Source organism: Mus caroli, unplaced genomic scaffold (assembly GCF_978045245.1).
Source record: "Mus caroli unplaced genomic scaffold, Mus_caroli_1 scaffold_14, whole genome shotgun sequence".
Taxonomy (NCBI): domain Eukaryota; kingdom Metazoa; phylum Chordata; class Mammalia; order Rodentia; family Muridae; genus Mus; species Mus caroli.
This window is the reverse complement of record NW_028227269.1, coordinates 19,795,119-19,815,453: the sequence shown is the minus strand read 5'-3', so window position 1 is coordinate 19,815,453 and position 20,335 is coordinate 19,795,119. Positions and strand designations below refer to the sequence as shown.

The 20,335-nt window shown below is 45.7% G+C and overlaps 1 pseudogene; it reads right to left on the bottom strand.

The window, feature by feature from the left end:
* Positions 1-419: 419 nt before the first annotated feature.
* LOC147001170 (uncharacterized) lies at positions 420-19,369 on the bottom strand (annotated as a pseudogene).
* Positions 19,370-20,335: the final 966 nt, after the last annotated feature.

The following is a 20,335-nucleotide window of genomic DNA, read 5'->3' as shown; positions in this document are numbered from 1 at the left end:
ATGACTACAAAATTGTGCAAAGGCTTTCCCATATTAAATATACTCAGAGGGTTTCTCCCTCAGCCTTTCAATGGCTAGGAAAAGATCTCATGACCAAACCAACTCTCAGAAAAGCAAACATTTAAATTGGGGTTTCTCCACCTTGCGGTTTGTCTTGTGTATGCCTAAAGAACTATGACATGCAAAAGCTTTACTGCGTTCATAACATTGACATGGGTTCTCACTTGTATGTGATCTTTTATGTCATCGTAGATGACTGTGACATCAAATGCTTTACAACACCGATTACCTCCCTAAGGTTTCTGTCTTCTATGTGTTCTTTAAAAATAATGGAGAATATAAAGTCGTAAAAAGTCTTTACCACATTGATTATAGAGACAATAACTTTGAGAAAAGGCTTTATCACATTGATTACATTTCTAAGGTTTCTCTCCATTATGGGTTCTTTTATGATACTGGAGACAACTGTGACCTGCAAAGGCTTTACCACATTGATTACATTCATAGTTTCTCTCCAGTATGTTTTTTTTTACATTTCAATCTTTTATTAGACATTTTCTTCATTTACATTTAAAAAGCTATCCTGAAAGTCCCCCTATACACTCCCCCAACACTGCTCCCCTACCCACCCACTCCCACTTCTGGGCCCTGGCATTCCCCTTTACTAGGGCTTAAAAAGTTTGTAAGACCAAGGGGCCTCTCTTCCCAATGATGGCAGACTAAACCATCTTCTGCTACATATGCAGCTAGAGACATGAGCTCTGGGGGTATTGGTTAGTTTCTATTGTTGTTCTGCATACAGGGATGTAGACCCCTTCAGCTCCTTGGAGACTTTCTCTAGCTCCTCCAATGACTGCCCTGTGTTCCATCCAATAGATGACTGTGAGCATCCACTTCTGTGTTTGCCAGGTATTGGAATAGCCTCACAAGAGACAGCTATATCCGGAAAGATTGTGTTCTTTTATGATATTGGACATGACTGTGACCTGTAGAGGCTTTACCACATTGATAACATTCATAGGGCTTCTCTCCAGTACATTTAGTTTTCTGACTTTGCACATGATACCAATTACATTCTTAGGGTTTCTCTCCAGTATGTGTTCTCTTATGACATTAGAGATAACTGGGTCATGCAAACGCTTTACCACATTGATTACATTCATAGGGTTTCTCTCCAGAATGTGTTCTTTTATGACGGTGGAGATGACTGTGTTGTGAAAAGGCTTTACCACATTGATTACATTCATAGGGTTTCTCTCCAGTATGTGTTCTTTTATGATATTGGAGACCATTGTGACTTGAAAAGGCTTTACCACATTGATTACATTCATAGGGTTTCTCTCCAGTATGTGTTCTTTTATGATATTGGAGATCAATGTGACATGCAAATGTTTTACCACATTGATTACATTCATAGGGTTTCTCTCCAGTATGTGTTCTTTTATGACGTTGGAGAGTACTGAGTTGTGCAAAGGCTTTACCACATTGATTACATTCATAGGGTTTCTCTCCAGTATGTGTTCTTTTATGACATTGGAAACTACTGCATAGTGCAAAGGCTTTACCACATTGAATACATTCATAGGGTTTCTCTCCAGTATGTGTTCTTTTATGATATTGGAGATGACTGTGACCTGCAAAGGTTTTACCACATTGATTACATTCATAGGGTTTCTCTCCAGTATGTGTTCTTTTATGACGTTGGAGAGTACTGAGTTGTGCAAAGGCTTTACCACAGTGATTACATTCATAGGGTTTCTCTCCAGTATGTGTTCTTTTATGACATTGGAAACTACTGCATAGTGCAAAGGCTGTACCACATTGAAGGTTAGGGTGGAGGCATCTGTGGAATGTGCCTGAGAATATGAATCGGAGGGCACAAATGGGGCTAGGGAGGTGATCTTAGCTTAGATATATAGCATTGAGTTATGGACCATGAAGAGGTGACATATTGCAGTCAGGCAGAACCACCAGTGAAGTGTTCAGTACACCAAGAAAACAAAATACTTTTTCTCCCAAAATTTATTCTGTCTGCAAGTAAGGCAGTCACAAAGTTGAAACAGAGACTGAGGGAATGGCCAAACTATACCCTACCCTACTGGTAACCCATCCCATGGGCAAGCACCAAGGCTGGCATTACTGAGGATAATTTGTTATACTTGTAGATAGTAGCTTAGCATCATTGTCCTCTGAGTGTCTCCATCCAGCATCTGACTGAAACATATGCAGAGACCCACAGTCTAACATTGGACAGGGCTCAGGGAGTATTTTAAAGGAGTTGGGGAAAGAATTGACGGGCTCTGAAAGAATAGGAAGGCCTTGAGGAGACCCTCAGAGTCAACTAACCTGGAACCTAGGAGAGTCTCAGAGATGGAGCCACCAACCAAACAGTACAAACAGGCTGGGATGGATGCCCCCACCATCCAGAGTGGGACATGTCCCTTAAGCTGTTCCTGACTGTGCAGACTGTTTCCTTAACCGGGCTGCCTTGTCTGACCTCAGTGGGAAAGGATGTGTCTAACTCTGCAGAGACTTGACATGCCATAGTAGGGGGATACTCAAGTGGTTCCCACCCTCTCTGGGGAGATAAAAGGTAGTCAGTGATGAGGGACTGTGGAAGGTGGAATGGGATGGGTGTATCGTTATGAATATAACTTGAATAAAGAAATAGGAAGATTGAACAAACACTTATCAATAGAATAAAAATATATAAATCAGGCAATAATTTTTACTCAATTCTCAATATCTCAGGACATAAACCAAGAATAAAAGATTTCTTTTTGGCCAAAATATCAAACAAATGACTTCTTCCTAAAGTTTTCTGTCCATTTTCCACTGAAATAGTATGACCTCAACTTTGTGTGGCTGCATTACTGTCAACACTCCAATCTTCCAGACCCTATGGGAACAACCGATTAAGCTCGATGTACAGCTTTCTCTGACTTTTGCCATCTAAATTTCTAATATTTTCCATATTCCTTCAAAAGAGACCAGAGATTCTGTCCAGCAGCAAAATCAGCTTTTGAAACAATTGCTGTTGTTGCTGTTGTTGTTGTTTTTCTACCTTGCAACTCTGCTGATGTGATGGTTTCCTCTGAGCAGAAGCATCTCAGGTAATAAATGTTTGTTTTACATGGTTCTGTCAGATCACAGCCCACCATACTGGGTGCTCAGACTAGAAACTAAAGCTAGAAAATAAAGGCAAAAACATTTGACAAACACTACTTCCTGCTTTGCTTTCTTGCTTGGTCACTCTCTCATGATCTGTACCCTCCCTCAGCCTTGAAGCAGGCTGATCCAGACTTTGACCTTGCTGCTGAAAGACTCCAGGACTCCCAAAGGGAGACACTCACTTAAGCCTCGGGACAGCCGCGCACCCAAGAAGACACTGAGACTAAACTTAAGATGTAGAGAGTAAGATTTAATAAAGCAACAACAAGAAAGCACATAAAAAGCACATAGATCAGAGGCCCTGGGGTCGGAACTCATACACCCAGCATGGTGCAGAGGAGATTCGACGCCTGGCCCAAATTTTTCACAAGCTTTTATAGGAAGGAGGCAAGGGGGGAGCAGGGCAGGGAAAATACAAATTTACGTCACTGAGAGATTCAGCCAAGGGTTTTTCCAAAGTGCTTTTCGCAACCGCATCCCACACTTTGGCCATGTACTTGATTCATTGGAACTGAGGTTTTTACTCACACCCTTATCTCAAAAATGTCCCTGGCACAGTCCTTAGTTGGGAGGGGTTGGACTGGGTTCGTTCCAGGAAACCCTTATCTCAGAAATGTTCCTGGAACAGTTTTCATTTGAGAGGGGGTCGGACTCCGGTGTGAGAGTTCAGAATGTACTCTGGGGTGAGAGTTCTGGTGGTCAGTAATTTTCCTCTTTCATTCCCCACTCCTTCTAGTGAGTAATTCTAATCTTAGAATTTCAGAAGTCTATATTTTTATGCGGAGAATACTGCATTTACTCTATTTTAACATGGGAACAAAAACAGAATAAGAAGGATTAGTAAACAGAACTAGGCAGGGGCCCTTTTAGTGAGGCTTGAGGGTCTGGGCACGATGTAGGTGCACGTAGATCAGATCTCTGGCTGGAACTGGTGAGATGTCCTTGGGGTACCCAGCTCGTTTACTGTCTCAGCTGTTGGGATCCCTGGAGCAATGTCGTCCGCATACTCAGTCCGATTTTTTTCAGTTGTGACCAGACCACCTGCAAGCCTTTTAACTTAGCATACAGATCATTATTATAACAACATAGGTTTAAACACATCATTTAAGACTATAATGGGCATAGGAGTCTCATAAAGGATAAAACTGAATCAAGAGGAAGTATTTCTAGTACGTTTAAGTAGGGCATAGGGAAGGAACACCAAGTCTGTGCCAGTCTCTACGATTAATTTTGTCAAGGTCTGTCATAGAGTTTTAAACTAATTTTTTATCTATCTTGAGCTCTGAGGTCTATACACACAATGTAATTTTTGACCTCTGAATACTTGGCTACACCCTGACTTACCTGGGCAACACTATCTGACACTATTGCTTTTGGCACTCTGAACCTTGGAAAAATTTTCTTTAATAATCTTCTTGATGACTATGTGAGCAGTCTCATTTATCCATTTTGAGAACGTCCATAAAAACCAGAAGGTATTCATATACATATTTTTTTTAGTGAAGTCTATTTCTCAGTTGATGTCAGGTCTGTCTTTTTAAGGGAGGACTAGTTTTCTTTTTTTTTTTAAAACTATTGCTGACAAATTCTGTCCTGACGTCAGTCCAAGTCTACAGTCGGCAAAGGGTTAACACACACACACAGTCTGTCACGTGACAAAAACTACAAACAAGCACACACGTCCACATCTGGACTTATACAACCAGCCAAACACTATTTTCTGACGGGGTCGGATTCCACATTAACTCCTTTTCCTGATAGGGGTGGGATTCCACATCCACTCCCGCTCTGGCAGAGAGAACACTCTCTCTCTCCTTCACTCTGCCAGGCAACAGCCAGGTCTTTTTGACTGTTCTGTACCCTGGGCACTCTTTCCAGGGTCTCCCTTGGAACATCTTTTTGGGGTGCAGACTGTGAGGCCATAGACAGTCGTCCTCTCACAGCCACTAGGGTCCTTACGGTCCACAGTGGCAGCTGCCAGAATAAACCCACAATCTCAGAATACACAAATGCAGCAGTTCCACACCTACACACCCAGCAGATTGTCCCATTTCTAGAATAATAGCAGACACAACAAGAGCAGACACAAGACTTGAGACAAAAAGAAAAAACCAAAGCACGAGGTGGGACTCGAACCCACGATCTCGCAACCTGAAGCACGAGGTGGGACTCGAACCCACGATCTCGCACAGATTGAGACCCACCCGGTCTCCAGAGGGGTCCACTAAGCGTCCTTAGTCCTCCCCTTGTCCTCCTGGGACGTCTCCCAGGGCGCACAGACGGTGGACACCTGGACACGTCTGTCCTTATCCACACCCCGCGCTCCTACCCGGAACGCGGTCTCACTGTGCACATTGCACACTGAGCGTCTGCAAAACCGAAACTACGATCGCACCAGATACAGAATAGCCTACCTGGCCTCTCAGAAACTAACAGAACACAGACACCAGACCAAAGCAGAACAGTAAATCTTACTTCTGAGTGGGTCCAGGACTTCTGGGTGGTCGCGCTGATTCCCGGCCAATGCACCAAATGAAAGACTCCAGGACTCCCAAAGGGAGACACTCACTTAAGCCTCGGGACAGCCGCGCACCCAAGAAGACACTGAGACTAAACTTAAGATGTAGAGAGTAAGATTTAATAAAGCAACAACAAGAAAGCACATAAAAAGCACATAGACCAGAGGCCCTGGGGTCGGAACTCATACACCCAGCATGGTGCAGAGGAGATTCGACGCCCGGCCCAAATTTTTCACAAGCTTTTATAGGAAGGAGGCAAGGGGGGGAGCAGGGCAGGGAAAATACAAATTTACGTCACTGAGAGATTCAGCCAAGGGTTTTTCCAAAGTGCTTTTCGCAACCGCATCCCACACTTTGGCCATGTACTTGATTCATTGGAACTGAGGTTTTTACTCACACCCTTATCTCAAAAATGTCCCTGGCACAGTCCTTAGTTGGGAGGGGTTGGACTGGGTTCGTTCTGGAACAGTTTTCATTTGAGAGGGGGTCGGACTCCGGTGTGAGAGTTCAGAATGTACTCTGGGGTGAGAGTTCTGGTGGTCAGTAATTTTCCTCTTTCACTGCCACTAAGAAGGAGATTACCTAGTGTCTTAGTCAGGGTTTCTATTCCTAAACAAACATCACGACCAAGAAGCAAGTTGGGGAGGAAAGGGTTTATTTGACTTACACTTCCATAGTGCTGTTCATCACCAAGGAAGTCAGGACTGGAACTCAAGCAGGTCAGAAAGCAGGAGCTGATGCAGAGGCCATGGAGGGATGTTACTTACTGGATTACCTCACCTGGCTTGCTCAGCCTGCTCTCTTATTGAGCCAAGACTACCAGCCCAGAGATGGTCCCACCCACAAGGGGCCTTTCCCTCTTGATCACTAATTGAGAAAATGCCTTACAGTTGGATCTCATGGAGGCATTTCCTCAACTGAAGCTCCTTTCTCTATGATAACTCCAGCTGTGTCAAGTTAAAACGAAAAACCAGCCAGTACACCTAGTGTAGGGCCTTCTGACCTTGATGGCTCTATTTGCTCTTCTCCAATACTCTGCTTTCTGCTGAAAGGTCCTGGAGACTATCTGGAGACAAGCCCTGTAGATCGCCTATGGGCTGGCTCCAGGCACAAAGAATGGGCTGTCAGAGGATGGGCCTACCGTCTTTATGAGCAGGGACTCTCAGTAAATGTCAGAGGCTTTGAACAAAAAGGATTGTTTTGGCCTCATTCTTTTGTTGCCCTCTGATGTCTTTCAGCCCTGGGCTGCCTTTCTGGGGAACCCAGTTCACATGGCCACAGGCAGCTACAATTCTCACCTAGCTCTCTCATCCAATCCAAGACAACTTGCTTCCCAATATTGCCACCCTTCATGGAAGAGTCTTCCTATATCAATTATCAATACTATCTCTCAGAGACATAGAAACCAGCCATTCTGATGAGGGCACATCTGCAACTGAGGCTCCCTCAGATGACAGTAGTCTGAAATGTTGAGTTAAAACAACTATGACACAGAGACAATAATAAATGAGAAAGTTGTAAAATTCCAAAACCAACGATCTAACCATATCATTACAGGACCCCTGCCACCACATCAGAAAGTTGGAGTAGTTTCTGAGCCAGGATAAAATGGGAAGGGCTCTTTGCTTAGAGCACGGGAAAATACAGTGGAATGGGGAGAAGAGATGCTGCACTGCCTTGTGGTGAAGTGTCCTTAACCCTGGATTCCCAGGTCAGTGAGACCAAAAGGTGGCCAAACAGCTGGAAGGTGAATGGAGGAGCAGATTGCCCCAGAGACCCGGAAATAAGACTGCTGTTCTACGAAAGATATGCCAACTTTGCTGGAAGGGATGAAAAACATCCTCCCATATACTGACAGCTCCAAGTTCAAAACTACAGAGTCACATATAGACTGAGAACAGGGTTGTTTACAAGGGGGAAAAATGAGGTCTTTGTCCTTTCCACCGTTTTGCAGAGTCTGATTTTGCCCTGAATGTGGTCATAAAGAGCTCTCTGTCAGGGGCAATTTAATGGATACAGGTCCTCTTGATAAGAAGGACTTAACCCAAGGTGGAAGGTGAGTAACTATATCAATTGGGATGGAAACAGTCTCACTTCCTCTCTCAGTAAGAGAATACTAAAGTGGCACACACATAATAGAGGGCCACGAGGGGGAGGTGAAGGCTACGCAGCAGATTCCACCACTTGTACAGAGGAGAAAATGGCAGCTGTGAGCCATGGAGCAGGGTTCCAAGACTGCTGTAACTTCCCAGAATTAAGACCAGGGGCACACAACCCCTGTTCTAGGCCCTGCAACATCTTCCTAGCCCTTTCTTGCCATGACTCTCCAGCATTTCCACTTCACTGGAGTTCCACATTCGCTTTGTTCATCTCCCTCTATGAGTAATCAAGAAAAATCAAAAAAACCAAGGTACACAGACACATTTTTGACAGACAGGTCACTCACACAAAGAACAGCAATGACACATCACAACAGCGGTCTTTAAACTTCAGATAGGAGTCCTGAGCGTCTTGGGGTTCCAGTCAATGCATCAAGGTTTTATGCCTAAGTCACAGAAACTGCGATTACCAGCACAGAGCCTATTCCAATGCAAAAACACAGAGCTCTTTTTTATGAGTAACAAGGACTTATCAGTAACCAGGACTCTCAGCAGTCAAATTCCCATTAGGTACAAACTGAGAGATCAAGTCTAGAGGTTTTGAGTATTTATTGTAGTTACAACAAGAGTGGGGAGTTTGCATACAAATCAGCATTGTTAATATTTTAAAAAGTGCATGTCTAACATAATGTGCAGGAACCAAGCAAGGGGGGGCAAAAAAAAAATCTGACAACCATGATGGGTAAGCTGTTTTTGTTTTTGTTTACTATCGGAGGTCTTAGTTATCTCTATGTAGCTTGATCCTGCTGATGTACCTTAACTGGCTGTTGATAAAAAGGATTTGGTCATGGGATTTTTGCTGAAATGTACAAATGTACATTCTCAAAAAGCAAACTGTTTGGGATTTACAAACTCATCTCTATTCCTAACCCCCTGATTATAGACAGAAACTCCTGGTTACACAACCATGCCTGTCTGTAGACTAGACTTTGTCCAAAGACTTACCTCTCTATCTGTTACTGCAGACACTAATATCAGCTGCCCTTATCACTGGAACAGAATACCACTGGAAATTTCCTATCCTCCTGTGCAAGCCTCCTATAAACTCTATAGACAATCCCCACCTGCCCATCCATTCCTGCCTCATCCCTGTGTCTCAGCCCCCACTTGAGTAAATACTCCCTGATCAACCACATTCCATACCTGAAAGGACACATTGTAAGCTTCCATAGATCAACTTCATGATTGATTGATTTCTTATCCCAGATTCAATTTTCCCACTTGTTCCAACATTGTATTAAACACCATGGGGTACTTGACCTCTCTCTCATGTCTATGTCTCCTTGTGGATTACTAAGATCTTCTGTTCCTGCCTGTCTCTTCTCTCAGCTTTTATATAACAAAGCATCCACTGTTGAACATACCCACCAAACAGGTCAGTAAAATAGGAAACTGTCAGTGAACACTCTCTTCAAATCCATGCATCAAACAGTAACCCAGGAACAAAACTCCCACCCAAAAAGACAAACCCAGAGGCCAGTACCTAGGTCAATAACCACCCAAACAGAGATGGCTACACACCAGCATAGCAACATAGAGAGTAACAGCCAGGAACTATTGCAACCAAGAAATCCAAGCTATCCCATCACAGCAGGTCTGAGAAATTAAAGCATGCAACAGATAAAGTGCAAAAGAGGTTGTTTGGGGGAAGGGAGAGGAGTGAGAACCTGGGGAAGGGATAGAAGTACACAAGAGGACCTGCAGAAAGGCACACAGACAGGGAGGAGAAGGAGAGCCATGAGGGGAAGATGACAGAGAGCGTACATGTGCAGAGAACAGAGACAGGGAACAAAAATAGAGAGCTGCTATAGCTGGTGGCTGATGTATATAAAGCATGCCTGATAACAAACACAGGTGAGAGGCAGTAAATGACATAAGCAGTTCCTAAGTCCCTCAGAGCAGGACATGAGATTACCTGTACTCTGACAACTACAGAGGCAAGGTTTACCCACAGAATATAAAGGAAGACAGAATCTCAGGGATTCAAGATGAAGAGAAAAAATTGATATCTCGGTCAAAAAATGTGGATTCTAAATGTTTCATGGCAATAAACAACTGGGACTTCTACAAAATATGTGAAGGCGAAATTACAAACGATTGAAATATCCTCTCAGAGGTCTATAATTTTTCAAGAAAACCATAAAAAATTCTGAAATTATTAAAGTACCTTTACCAAATAATAATCAAATCACTAAACATATGAAGTAAAAAATATGAAAAAACTGCAGCAGAACAAAAATTAACAAAACCTAAACAAAACAAAAACAAGTATGATGTATGAAATCAGACCTATTAGATCAGCCTAACTAAGGTCCAAAAGATTTGGGCAATGATAGGGAAGTTATTCAGAGGTCACCCCTGATGGAGCAAGTGAGGAGCAACAGGAGAGACCTCACAGGTGCTCACATATGACTTATACTTCCCATCCAGCCCCAGAGAGGACTCACCACCCCAGCTTCCACTGCTCAGCACCCTGCCCCTACCCTCTGTGGGCAGTAACCCTGTACTCACCATGCCTGGAAATCAGAGCTTCCCTGAGGTCCTCTAACAGCACCCAACAGCAGAGCTCAGAGCAGGACACAGAGAACCATTCAAGCCTGCACAGCCACAGTGAACTTGGAGAAAGCCACCCGGAAGATCCCTCCTCCTTGATTGGCCAGTGGGTCTCACCCTTCCTCAAGCTTAAAGTGTGCTTCTTGTCCAGGGCCACACCTTTTCCAGATCTCAGGTGTGGTTTGCACTACATTAGCATTTGAGCCTGTTCTCCAAGTGGACTCTCACCCCTCCCAGCCCTGGGAGAGAACTCAACATTCATGTGGGGCATTGGGTATGCACAGACAGGTTGGTCTTCAGTTGAGCTGAGGTCTGAACCCCAGAAGGGTGATAATTCACTTACTTGACAAGGAAGGCATTAATTCCCTCGTGCTTCTAGAACTCAGGCTCCTGCCTAAATTACTGTCCCCCACCCCCACCCCAGCCACCACAAGAGAAGCCTGGCTAAAAGTCAAGTATGCAAAGTCCCAAGCTTCTGACATTCAGGCTAAACCCCTCCCCAGTTACCTAGCAACAGTAAAGCCCATAAAAAGGACTGTTCAGCCCCACCTATCTCTCTTGATCTCGCTCCTTTGTTCTCTTACCTCTCACTTCTCTCACTCCTCTCTCCTCTTTCCTTTAGCTTTGTCTTCTCCTCTCCTCTCCTCTCTCCCTCTTACTCTCTTTCTATCTAGCCTTCCCCCTTCTAGCCTTCTAGGGGGGCCTCTCTCTCTCTTCTACCTTCTCTCTTTCTCCCTGCCTTTCTATAATAAAGCTCTAAAACCATAGAACGTTTCTGCTTATCAAGGCCCACTGCTCTTGGAGGAAGGGATAGGCTTTCTCCTAATGAGCCCTTTCTAACGTCCAGATGGAAGGCCTTCCTGTGCTCCAGTCAAGATCCACTGTGTCACTCTCACCATTGTGGGAACCTCTCATCCCTCATCCCTCTCTCCCATAACCCCAAGGCTTTAGGAAAGTAGCCCCAGGGCTCCCAGGATGGGCTGCCCCTTGTTCAGACCCAAAGAGTGGGTCAAAGGCATAGATGCACACCTGGGGCTGAGAGGGGAGTGTATGGCAGCTCTTCCACATCTCTGTCCAGATCATAGGTGGAACTCTGGCAGGGTGTAGGCCTTCCCCCCTTTCCTTTCTTCCGCAGAGCCCCCTTTTAGTTCCCAACAAATTCCAGTTCAGGCTAGTCAGCTGCCTGCTCCTGCCCTCTGTGAGTAATGATCCTGCATTACCAGGACCTGACTTCAGACCTTGCCTGAGCTTGCCTCACAGCACTTGCCTTCCTCTTCCTGAAATACAGGGGAAGAGCTTGCATATCCCATTACCCAAGGTGCAGTGGGGTTATCAATCTGAGTGGGAGGGAGCCTAGGCAATGAACATTAAAGAGGGATTTAGGAAACAAGAGTTTTGTTTGTGGCTCAGTGCTGGGCTCAGGGAGACTGCAGCTCCCTTTCACCAGATGATACCAAACAACCCTGGGAGGAAAGCCAGAAACATAAGGGAAACACTGTTGAGCCTTCTTGGTAGCCAGCACATCGCCATCAGTGGCAAAGTAGAGAAAAGCCACAGTTGTATTAGGACAGGTTCTCTAGGTAAACATATCTCAAATCAGAATGAATTTCTCTATGGATATAGAAAGGAAATTTGATAGAATGTCTCTCTAATGTCTAATATAGAAAGGCTATCAGCCAAGGGAACTTAGAAAAATCAAAGACGGGTTATCTCATGTTGCAGGATATTGCAGCTGATATTCACTATGTACCAGAATTCTGAAGAAATAAGGACTTAGGACTTGCACTAAGGAAACCCACCTCTGCACAGTGAAAGGACATAGAAGAACCAACCAGAGTGGTCAGAACTCCTGTTTTGTCACCTGCTGAAACCCAGAGTCACATGACTCCATGGTGCCAATGTGACCTCTCTCAAAAAGGAATAATCTTAAATAAGTCCATTTAATGCTTTCTTACTTTACAATTACTTTTCTTTATTTTTTGAAATTGTAATATAATCTCATCGTTTCTATTCTCAAAACCAACCCGCATATCCCTGCTTCCTCTTTAAAATTCATAACCTCTCTTTTCCTTTGTTATTTTATACATATATGTATATTCCCTAAACATGTAAACACAGCCTGCACAATCTGTATAATATTATTTATATGTCTGGCTGGCAACCATCTGGCAAAAGCACATTTTCTTAACATAGAATTAAAGCACATAAAAATACTGGTCATAGCCAGGCGTGGTGGTACACGTCTTTAATCCCAGCACTTGGGAGGCAGAGGCAGGCAGATTTTCTGGGTACGAGGCCAGCCTGGTCTGAGTGAGTTCCAGGAAACACAGGGCTATACAGAGAAACCCTGTTTCGAAAAAATATATATAACAAAAATAAAAATAAAAAAACAAAAACAAAAACAAAAACAAACAAACAAACAAGCAAAAAAGGATTGTTTTCAATACAACTCCTCCAGCCAGCCAATCTTCACAGTAGAGCTGGTCTCTACCACTAAGGCATGCTGGACAGTGCCACTTTTACCTTGGAGATGATGCTTCAAGTATCATCAGGGAATGACACCCAGTTCAAAGGACATTTCTACACTTCCACCACTGCAGACAGAAATGAACCCCTACTCCCTTGCTGGTCTCCCCACTTTTCTCCTAGGCCTAGGAACAAGCACTGAAATGTCTTTAAACTGTGAAGCAGTGACTGGAGAAATAGTTTATTGTAAGAGAACTTCCTGCTCTTCTGGAGGTTCCAAGTTTCATTCCCAGCACCCACAACCAAGCAGTTCACAGCTGCCTACAACTCCAGCTGCATAAGCTCTGAGGGCATCTGTACTCCAAGTATCACACACAGATACAAATCAATAAAAAGTAAATCCTAAAGAGGAAATCAGACCATGGGAGTTTGAGCCCCAAACCCTCTAACAGCTCTGCGCCACTCCACAGCCAACGTGCAAATTCTCTCCCCAAGGTAAAGCCCAGTGCTATCTGGACCTAGGCCACCCCTCCACACAGACAGGCCCCATTGCTCTCCCTCACCTCTGATCACAGGCCTTCTGTCTGCCCTGATACTCACATCTCAGCTCTTTTCCAGGGCTCATCTATGCCTAGGTCTTTGCAAGCAGGCAGCCTCTACATTCCAGACTGCTCAAAGGTCACCTCTGCAGAGATGCCTGTCTTGACTTCAGTTTCCTCCCCTCCAAAACCACATCCTTTCCCCAAGTTATGCATAACCTTGATTCATCACGACCTGGCACACAACATGACATAATAAACTGTCTATCAGTGATTATCAACTAGGGAGGAGCCTTTTACAAATATAAAAGCTCCAGGCCTCACCCAAATCATATGAAATCAGAATTCAGGAGAGCAGAACCAGGTTCTTCCAGTCCACAGACACCCCCTCCCCCACCCGGCAACTCTGAACACAGCCAGGACTCAGGGCAGCCTACAACAGTACTTTCAAACCCTGGTGCACACACTGCTCCTGAGAGTGCTGTTAAAATGCACACTCTATTTCAACAGCTCTGCCATGGAACCCGAGGCTCTGCAAGTTCTACACCACACTGACTGGTGCTGTCAGGTGAAGCATTTTGCAGTTGCAAGTGCCTATGCTCATCAACAGGACTTCCTGCAAGTATGTAGAACAAAGTCCTGAATCTACATCACACAACAGAGTGGCCACCAACCCATGTGACCACCAAGCATCTGAGACCAAGTAATGTTAACAAAGAGCTGACTTCATTCTTGGGCTACAATGCTGACTAAAAGCCAAAAGTGCAGTGCCCACCATGAAAAGCCTCTGTAAATTCTTGGCCTAAGCAGCCTTCTACAGCCTGGATGGATAGGAAAATTCCACCAAAGGCCTAGTTGATCACCAGCCCAAAAGTGGATAAATATTTCCCTAAAGTAGGGACACAGATATGGAAGACTGGATTAAACCACCCTGAAGCCTCTTACACCAGGCTTCCATTCAAGGCCCTTTCATCCACATCCCTGATCAAATATAAGCAGTCCCAGTCTTCCAGTTCTCTACATCATCGCCAGGGATGCTCTAGCAGACATGACCTCACATGACTGATCTGCCTGGAGAATCAGTTTCTCCCCACAGAACCACAGATTCTTTCAAAGTGAAGAGATGTCTAATCCCTTCACCTAACACACAGCAGCAGGTCCCAAATGAACCACAGCAAGAGCTGGGGTGCACAAGGAGTGGTATCATAGTAACTGCACTACTAATCATAAAAGAGAAATTGAATTCAGCTGGAGGGAAGCCAATTCCACCCTAACTGATTCAAGATGTCCCAGAGATACCAATTCAGATTTAGGGACAGCATAAAATGATAGCCTGTTAATCTACTCCCTTCCAAGGATACACTGAGAAAAAGGAGGCATCCTTCTGACCATAGATTCAAAATCTGTTAGCCTGGGATTCTGAAGGAGCTGGTTTACAAACAAGTCACAAAGGACTACAACTCAGAATCAAATGCAAGGCCAGTTCCCACTGAAACTGCTAGGCGCAGCCTGGCCCCATGAACAGCATCCCCTGGGAGTCTGTACAGTCTAGATGTTCATTCTCCTTTTGCAGTTAAAACAGCAAAGCGATTTCCAAGGCAACCAAGGACAACAGAATAAGAGACTCATGGCCATGGAAGGAAAAAGTTAAATTTTAATACTTAAGAGTCAATATCAAATTTATTTTTAAAACTGCATCAATGCCAAACGAGCAGGGTAGGGATGAATGGAGCTATGAAGAAGCCCTAACAAACAACAGGAGTGTCCCAAGAATGCACACAATGTTTCTCTATTTCCAGAATATTTTGAAGTAACCAAAGGCTTAAATATACTAAGATATAAAAATCAAAGCTGGGAAGAGGGTGGGGGGTGGCACAGCTCAGTTTTCAGATTTATGCCACAACTATTTATTTTCTTCCTTATTTCCAAAGCACAAATCTGACACCAGTTGCACTCTGCACTTTGCAAACTCTGCAAAGTAAGTCACCCAGAGAAAGTCAACAGGAAATCAAAAGTTTCAAACCAGCTACACTCTCAACTGTTACCAAGACAATAAGCTCCTTAGAGAGAATGTATGGGGTCTGGGAAGACAGCTTAGGGGGTTTGGTGCTTGCTACACAAGCTTGTGAACTTGCATGGGTATCTCCAGGATTCATGGAGAGCAGAGACGGGCTGTGTGGAACTTATTCAGCAAAGCATTGCAAGTTCAGCCTCTGTGCTCAGTCAGCACAGGAGACAACACACACACACACACACGGGCACACACACGGGCACACACACACAGGCACACCTAGGGGGAAGGACAACAATTTCCATTTATATGCACACCTTCATCCATTCATCCATTTACTTCTCCCCTGCTCCATTCTCATTCCAGGGTCTATACAGTAACTACAGTGAAATCTGGTAAAGCAGCTACCATTTATTAAGTCTACTGTGTACTGTACCAGAACCTTCAGAAATAGACATGATTATCTAGACTGTGAACTGGACTGAAAATGGTAAAAGAGTGTGTGGGCAGGGAGAGTCTCATCCCAATTCATACACCTGGAAAGTGATGGAGCCTGACTTGGAGGTGGCTGATCTAGCTATGGGCAGTTTTGAGAACGCACCATCACTAAGCATTAGAAAAAGCCATGCAGTTTGAGAACGAAGCATCCAGCCAAGTTCAAACTCCATGTGCTGTGTCTATAACCTGAACTAATCTCCTAGCCTCAAATTCCTTATCTGCACAGCAGGGATAGAAATTAAACACAACAGTTTGATATCTATAATACAGGCCACACACTGGCGAACTACTGACATTCTAGCTACAGGTGTGCAAGCCAAGAAAGACTATTTCAGACAGAAAATGACAATGGCTAGACATATTCTCCATTGGAAGCAAACAGGTTTGCTAAAGTTAATCAGATAAGTTTACTAATTCCATAACTCATTTAAGTAGAAGACCAGGGACTAATTTTTTAGTTGTATTTCTATGAAATTCATAACATTTTGTACGTCACAAAACCTACTCTAATGTCTCATTTCACCATAAAAAGACATTTGCTTAAAGTCCAAGTATTGTGAACATGGTGTGTTACTTACTACACTAGAGAGAGAACAACACTTTGTATTGGAAGTGAACATTAAATAATGTAGGAGGAGAAAGAAAGCATTATTTTAAGTAATCCACACTGAGTCCTTTCACCCTTCAAATTAGTTCATACACACTATTATCTTAGAGCGGGTGCTGGCTTTACTTAAAATGAGATAAGCCTGCAAAGATTTCAGGTTTTCCCTGTTTCCAACTCAAATCCATTTTCTGCTTAGGAGGCTGAATGAAGCCAGCCTGCAATTTGACAGAATGAACAAATCCAGTCTCTCTTTAATCTACCCAGTAACTGAGCTCTTGGGTAATCTCCTACACTGCATGGAAAAGCAGCTTAGGGTTCATCCAACATAAACTAAAAATAATCAGAGAGAGGCCATGCCAACTTTAATTGCAACTTGTATTTTCCTGGCTTTCCAACATCTGCCAGTATTACTGATTCAATAACTGATTCAATACAATGAGAGAAGTGTCCTAACTTTATTTATTTATTTATTTTTGTTTTTTTTTTTTCGAGACAGGGTTTCTCTGTATAGCCCTGGCTGTCCTGGAACTCACTCTGTAGACCAGGCTGGCCTCGAACTCAGAAATCCGCCTGCCTCTGCCTCCCGAGTGCTGGGATTAAAGGAGTGCGCCACCACGCCCGGCTGTGTCCTAACTTTATAAACATGGGCTTTCTTTTAAGGACATCACACACAAGTGTCCTTTCCACAGAGGGAATCCTACCTTTTTGGATGTAATTATTTTCATAAGCATTAATGATGTATTTTCAAAACACTGTGACTATCTTCCTAGTGCTTTTCAAGGACCCTCATGGGGGAGGGGCTCTCATCCCCCTCATCCCCCACCTGTCTCATTAAAGGCATCAGTGGCACCTAAAGGCCAGGCTGAGAAAAGTGGACTAAAGCAATCTGCTCTCACTGAACTCACTACAAAAGATTTACAAGCAGATCTTTTGGAAGAGGGGTGAGAGAAAAGAAAGAGAGGTGGTGGTGAAGGAGAAGTGTGAGACCCTGGCTTAAAGCATTTCTCCCTGGAAGATAATGCCCCTAAAACATTTCCCCAAGCTTGTTTTCCCTGATCTTTAAAAATACAGCTAGAAAGAAGCTCTTTGTTCTCTATAGCCAGCAAAAGGCTTTTTTGTCTCTATACTGTACAACCAGAGATGCCTGCCTTCCTGTGCCGAGGACATGGAGATAAAAATTCAGAAAGAACTCACTCCTCACTCCTGCCATGTAAATGTCACCAAGGACACCTGGAAGAGAAGAACTCCTCCCAACTCTCCTCCCTACTCCTCCCAATTCCTCAGCTAGCTGTTAAAAGCCCCCTACTGTCACCTCTCCCAGTTGAACTCCCCTGCCCTGGGTGGGGTTCGTCCTCAACTAGCTGATAATAAAACCTCTTGCAGCTTGCATCAGGTGTGGTTTTCTCTGGGGAAGGTGGGGTGTTGGCCAGTTCATCCGGGGACTTGAGCTGAGGCCAGGCATCCGGAGCCTTACAGAAGAACGGATACCCTTGCTCACTTCCAAGAGCAGGATGCTGAGCCTAGTATTTTTCATTGAGTCTAGTCCTGACTCTGTAGGTCTACAATGACAAATATTTTACACGAAAGAAAAATAGTCTATTTTTTCTTTTCTTTTTTTTTTTCAGGTGAAGCCTAATAGCAAATGCTTTCTTCAAGGAAGGGGAAAGGATGTAACGACATAGGTTAATTTGAAAACTCTCTGAACACCAACCTCTGGCACAAGTATTTTAAAATATCTACACCATCATAAATTTCTGAGCAAAGGAAATGTAGTCATGGGTTCATTATTGCTACACGTGTGTGTCTCGTTCTCCTGCTACCTATTGTGAGTCCGTCTGGACGCACAAAGCCTACGGAGCCGAAAAAACGAAACTAAATTCCTTTGGGAGGTAAAGAGAATGATGTAAGTGAGGCTATCCCAAGCCACGGACAGCCTCGGCCCCTACATGGACTCACACAGCCTCTTCCAAGCCTACTTCAATTTTCAACCCAAGCTGCTTCCTTCTCCCAGTCCCTCTACACCAGGATCTGGAGAGCTCGCTGCTTAGCCACTCAATAGGATGACTATGCACCTTGCAAAGGAGCTCACCCTTCTGTCAAGGGGCACCACACAGGTAGCCCAGAAGTGGCCACCAAAGACCTTTTGGACCTCAAAGCGCTGGTTCTCCATATCCCTCGACAGCGCTGCTCTGCAGTACATAGTGGGAACTGCCAGGCCTTCCAAGATGGGATGGGCACCCCTGAATAAGCAGCTTGGGGTCCCCTGGATCTGCTGTGCATGTTGTTTCAGAAAGCAGAGCTGCCCCTGCCGGGCCACTTCTGGAACAAGTTGGAGAGGTCCGCGCTGGGAGACCCATCACTCCGGGGCCTCAGCCACCAAGGACTCTGCAGCCGAATTTGACCTCTCCAAGGATGGGAGCAAAGGACCTGAAACCCTGCGAGGGAAATGGGAACAGACAGGAGCGTTCCCAAAAAAGGCCCAAGGTGGCCAAGCAGCCTCTCCCTAGAGCAGGGATCAAAGGGCTTCTGTGTAGGGCAGAGCTGGCACGGCTGCGTCCGGCTTAGGGAGACCAGAAACTTCTCCCGGGTGTGGGCGCAGGCGGAGAGCACTGGGTATAGGGCACCAGGCGCGGAAGCCTACCTGGTCCCCAGGGCGCAGCGCGATCCTCGCGGCCCTGGCCTCCGGCCCAGCGCCTGCGACGCTTCCGCTCACCTCCTCGATGGCCGCCACGGTGTCCCGGCACTGGGCCGTGCGCGTGGTGAAGCTAGAGGCCGTGGGCGCGTTGTAGTCCTCATGGGTCTCGGCCACGAATTCCGACACGGAGATCTGGTCCGGCATCGCCCGGGCTCCGGGGCGCAGACTGCGGCCGCCTCAGTCACCCAGGGCGCTTGCTCCAATCCCGTTGCTGCTGGAGCTCCGGGAATCGGATAAAGGGGAGCACGGGCGCGGAAGTCACCGTAGGGCGGTGGAGCCACCGCGGGACGCCCGGTGGCAGCAGGGGCGCGCGCAGCCCGCAGCTCTGCCCGCTGAGCTCCAGGAGCCGCCGCTGCCGCTTACACTTAAAGTGAGGTCAGAAGCAGGCGCGCACAGCCAGCAGGAACTGCGCGCCTCCCAGCCGCTGGCCCCCACGCCTCCCTCGGAGAGGGGCGGGACGGGCTGAGGATGGGGCGAGGGCCGCCAGGGCGGGGCGGGGCAAAGGTCTGGCCGCCAATCCGGGCGCGCGCCGCCACCGCATTGCACAGGAAGAAGGGCAATGTGCGCTCAGGGCCTGTCAGCGCCCCAGGGCCACCACCTTGTGCCTGACTTCTCGACGTGCTGTGGTTCGAGGCCGCGCCCTCTCCCGGGCTACAGTGCCAGGCTCCCACCCCGCACCCGCCATGACCTCTAGCAACATTGCCCAGAGGGCATGGAGTGGAACTGGGATACTGGCTTCCCGGCTGGAGAGTAGCCCACCCTTTTGCTCCCCAATCCCACCTTTAGCCTCAGAACCCCTTGAATTCCCCTCCAAAACCTCAGGGAAGGGCCAGTGAAGACAGTGTGGGTAGCTCGCCCCCTACAGGACAGTGAAATCCTCCAGGGCACTTTAGCGGGACAAGATGTAGGGACAGTTGGGGATACAATGATAGGGACCATGTTCTGTCTGTGCTCCTTCTCACAGCCTTAAGAAGCCAGGGGTAAAGGCAGGTGTTTTGCATAGGGAGTTGACCATGGTACAAACCGAATGGGAATTCAAACCCATGACCTTCGACTTGGAAGAATACTCCAACCCCTAGGAAGGATCCTGTTCCCTAAGCTTGTACAATTAGGGACA